The 5098-nt window shown below is 49.4% G+C and overlaps 1 non-coding gene across 1 annotated transcript; it reads right to left on the minus strand.

The window, feature by feature from the left end:
• Positions 1-416: 416 nt before the first annotated feature.
• Positions 417-571, minus strand: LOC117241562. Its single transcript, XR_004495057.1, has one exon. It is a non-coding gene; the product is annotated as a 5.8S ribosomal RNA (ribosomal RNA).
• Positions 572-5098: the final 4527 nt, after the last annotated feature.

Raw genomic sequence — 5098 nt, forward strand, 5'->3', positions numbered from 1 at the left:
CTCCGCTCTTATTCGTATCCCTTCGTATACCTTCGTCCGACTCTGAAACGTTCTCGTATAATTTTTAAGAAGAACGACGGCGGGTTGTCAAGGCAAGAAGGGACAGAGAGAGACAGAGGTAGAGTTTCGTAGTCTCCCGTGAACACGATAGATTATATATCGAGCATGCGTACGACTTGCACGGTCTCTGCACGACCGCGACGAACGCCGACGAGCGTCCAACAATCGCTCGTACGTCGCGTATGTTCTCTCCGTCCGCTCTTGTTCGTATCCTCGTTCTTGTACCTTCGTCCGACTCTGAAACGTTCTCTTATATAAAGAAGAACGACGGCGGGTTGTTAAGGCAAGAAGGGACAGAGAGAGACAGATACGGAGAGTGACGATACGCAACGCAAGCAGTCTTAGGTTTACGTGAGCAACCCTCAGCCAGGCGTGGTCCAGGAATTGTATCCGTGGACCGCAATGTGCGTTCGAAATGTCGGTGTTCATGTGTCCTGCAGTTCACACGTTGACGCGCAATTAGCTGCGTTCTTCATCGACCCACGAGCCAAGTGATCCACCGTTCAGGGTAATCTTTTATAAATTTACAACAGTTCAGTACTCAAATGTACTCTTCTCGGCTCTATCGAAGCCGAGTTCCGTCACGTTCGACCAACGGGAATCGAACGCGCAGAAGTCGCCATAGAATTGACGACACAAAACGTTCGAAAAAAAAAGAAACCGACGAACGCGCGAAGATACGCGCGTTCGCCGGCCGGGCGTAAAGTACATTATGATATATAACAGCCATCGAGATCGAAGCTCCGTTCGTCAGGAAACGACGGGGATATATACACCCGATTCTGAATCCTCTGTACAGCACACGATCTCGCGAACGAGTAAGCACGGTGGCTAGCCCATGTTATATATGTGTTTGATTCTACTCTCTCGTCCAGTTATTCAAGAAACAGCGCGCGTGCATCTCTCCATCGTTCGGGTGATAGTAAAGATTCGATGGGATTCGCGCGGCCGTCCGCCTCGAGCGGTCTTTCGTCCCAATATCCAGAAGCAGAGTTTGAAAAACTCTAGCGCCGGCACGGGTGTCCGACTCACGACATCGAGGTTTCGAAGCCGGCGATCCCCTCCGAACGGATGGCGACCACGCGACGACTGAAAGCATGAAAAATCGACGAAAGATAGAACACATCTCCGTTCGGGTGGTGTTTTTTTTAAAAAAAAAACAAAAATTCGATGGGACTCTCAGCCATCGTCCTCGCGCGGTCTTTCGTCCCAATATCCAGAAGCAGAGTTTGAAAAACTCTAGCGACGGCACGGGTGTCCGACTCACGACAACGAGGATAGACAGCCGGTCCCCTCCGAACGGGTTATGCGACGATAAACTCGATGAAACTTTAGTCTCGTTCAGGGAGTGTGTGTCTTGTAAATCAAAAATTCGATGGGACTCGCATCCATCGTCCTCGCGCGGTCTTTCGTCCCAACATCCAGAAGCAGAGTTTGAAAAACTCTAGCGACGGCACGGGTGTCCGACTCACGACAACGAGGATAGACAGCCGGTCCCCCCTGAACGGTATATTATATATGCGATGATAGACGACAAACTGGATGAAACTTTAAGTCTCGTTCAGGTAGTGTGTAAATAAAAAATTCGATGGGACTCGCATCCGTCGTCCTCGCGCGGTCTTTCGTCCCGATATCCAGAAGCAGAGTTTGAAACACTCTAGCGACGGCACGGGTGTCCGACTCACGACAACGAGGAAAGACAGCCGGTCCCCTCTGAACGGTAGTATATTATATGAAACTTTAAGTCTCGTTCAGGTAGTGCGTAAATCAAAAATTCGATGGGACTCGCATCCGTCGTCCTCGCGCGGTCTTTCGTCCCGATATCCAGAAGCAGAGTTTGAAAAACTCCAGCGACGGCACGGGTGTCCGACTCACGACAACGAGGAAAGACAGCCGGTCCCCTCTGAACGGTAGTATATTATATGAAACTTTAAGTCTCGTTCCGGTAGTGCGTAAATCAAAAATTCGATGGGACTCGCATCCGTCGTCCTCGCGCGGTCTTTCGTCCCGATATCCAGAAGCAGAGTTTGAAAAACTCTAGCGACGGCACGGGTGTCCGCCTCACGACAACGAGGATAGACAGCCGGTCCCCTCTGAACGGTATATAATATGAAACTTTAAGTCTCGTTCAGGTAGTGTGTAAATCAAAAATTCGATGGGCCTCGCATCCGTCGTCCTCGCGCGGTCTTTCGTCCCGATATCCAGAAGCAGAGTTTGAAAAACTCTAGCGACGGCACGGGTGTCCGACTCACGACAACGGGGATAGACAGCCGGTCCCCTCTGAACGGTATATAATATGAAACTTTAAGTCTCGTTCAGGTAGTGTGTAAATCAAAAATTCGATGGGACTCGCATCCGTCGTCCTCGCGCGGTCTTTCGTCCCGATATCCAGAAGCAGAGTTTGAAAAACTCTGGCGACGGCACGGGTGTCCGACTCACGACAACGAGGATAGACAGCCGGTCCCCTCTGAACGGTATATAATATACATTATGCGACGGTAGACGATCGACTAGACGAAACCTTAGTCTCGTTCAGGTGGTGTAAAAAAAATTCGATGGGATACGCACGCACGGCTGTCGTCGTCCTCGAGCGGTCTTTCGTCCCAATATCCAGAAGCAGAGTTTGAAAAACTCTAGCGACGGCACGGGTGTCCGACTCACGACATCGAGGCTTCGAAGCCGGCGGCGTTCCCCTCTGGACGAGCTTCGGCTAGACTAGTTACGAATCGTTGCTACACATCGTCTTCATCGCCGTCGTCGACATCGACATCATCATCATCATCATCGGTCATCGTCGCGTAGCGGGCCAACATCCACGCGATGCGTCTTCGTTCTAGGTTACCCGATCCACGAGTATGTTACACGTGGTTTCGTTATTTCGAACGAAACGACATACGAAGAGCACACGCCCTTTGGGCAGGAAGCACGTTTCGAGAACGACGAGAGTTTCGATGAAAGAGACGAGAGAAGTCGACGCAGAAGGTATCCATGGATCTTCGAAGAGAACCTTCGAAGATGTATATCGGTATCCTTTCGCTCTGCGCGACTCGCTAAAAGTTCTTTCGCTCTCGTCGACTCGTTCTAGACGCTTCGTTCGATCCCAAAGAGGAGTCTTCGATATGTCCCGTTGCTAGGAGGAGAACAAACGCAACACAGACCACGAAACATAGAAGAGAATAGGCGAGCATGATCTCTCCGACACGAGGCACTTTAGAGATTTTCTTATTGGTTTGCATGGACTTTTATATTTCGTTTGTACGGTTTCCACGATGCAAATACGAAATACGAGATCGTGACGGCGGGTCTTTCTGTGTACGGCCTCTCGCAGGCGCCACGACTGCATTTCTCTTTACACCTGGTTTCCATCGTAATTTTTTCGTTTGATATCGAGCCTTAACTTTTGTTGGCTCTTTCGAAGCTAGAGTTCCCTTTTATTAGAATTTCATATATATGTTTTATTCGGAGACGGCGGGTCTTTCTGTTTACGACCTCACGCAGGCGCCTCGAATAAGTTTCATTCGCATTTCGTTTTTATACTTGTATATATATATATATATATCTCTTCATCCCGATGATCGAGAGAGTGCCACCTTCTCTTCGTATAATTCCGTAGCTGGAGGGTCGTCTCCTCCTTAAGAATATTTCTATTCGTGCCAACGGAGGTTGCCAAGCTCCCTGGCGTTTTCGTTTGTTAAAGTATATAGCTTGTTAATACGTCGTATATACTTTCGTCGATACAGGAGGAGTACAGCTCCTTACCGACCATTGATATATATTTCATAGTGTTTTTATATGTGTTCAAGTCAAATTCTTTTGGTATCGTATCGTTAATGATCCTTCCGCAGGTTCACCTACGGAAACCTTGTTACGACTTTTACTTCCTCTAGATGATCAAGTTTGGTCATCTTCCCGGTAACATCGGCAATGCTTATCACATTGGCCGCGCACCAGTCCGAAGACCTCACTAAATCATTCAATCGGTAGTAGCGACGGGCGGTGTGTACAAAGGGCAGGGACGTAATCAACGCGAGCTTATGACTCGCGCTTACTGGGAATTCCTCGTTCATGGGGAATAATTGCAAGCCCCAATCCCTAGCACGAAGGAGGTTCAGCGGGTTACCCGGGCCTTTCGGCCAGGGAAAACACGCTGATTCCTTCAGTGTAGCGCGCGTGCGGCCCAGAACATCTAAGGGCATCACAGACCTGTTATTGCTCAATCTCGTGCGGCTAGAAGCCGCCTGTTCCTCTAAGAAGATTTGTTTGTACGTTGGTAGTAAACACCCACCGACCGAAGCCGGGGGCCTTCGAGATACCATAAGTTACGTCTATTTAGCAGGCTAGAGTCTCGTTCGTTATCGGAATTAACCAGACAAATCGCTCCACCAACTAAGAACGGCCATGCACCACCACCCACCGAATCAAGAAAGAGCTATCAATCTGTCAATCCTTCCGGTGTCCGGGCCTGGTGAGGTTTCCCGTGTTGAGTCAAATTAAGCCGCAGGCTCCACTCCTGGTGGTGCCCTTCCGTCAATTCCTTTAAGTTTCAGCTTTGCAACCATACTTCCCCCGGAACCCCAAAGCTTTGGTTTCCCGGAAGCTGCCCGCCGAGTCATCGGAGGAACTTCGGCGGATCGCTGGCTGGCATCGTTTATGGTTAGAACTAGGGCGGTATCTGATCGCCTTCGAACCTCTAACTTTCGTTCTTGATTAATGAAAACATTTTTGGCAAATGCTTTCGCTTCTGTCCGTCTTGCGACGATCCAAGAATTTCACCTCTAACGTCGCAATACGAATGCCCCCATCCGTCCCTATTAATCATTACCTCGGGGCTCCGAAAACCAACAAAATAGAACCGAGGTCCTATTCCATTATTCCATGCACACAGTATTCAGGCGAAGGTAGCCTGCTTTAAGCACTCTAATTTGTTCAAAGTAAACGTATCGGCCCACCTCGACACTCAGTGAAGAGCACCGCGATGGGATATTAGTTGGACCGCCCGCGAGGAGCTAAGCCCACCGATAGGACGTACCACATAATG

This window comes from Bombus vosnesenskii, unplaced genomic scaffold, assembly GCF_011952255.1.
Source record: "Bombus vosnesenskii isolate JDL3184/JDL3185 unplaced genomic scaffold, Bvos_JDL3184-5_v1.1 scf7180000016125, whole genome shotgun sequence".
Taxonomy (NCBI): Eukaryota; Metazoa; Arthropoda; class Insecta; order Hymenoptera; family Apidae; genus Bombus; species Bombus vosnesenskii.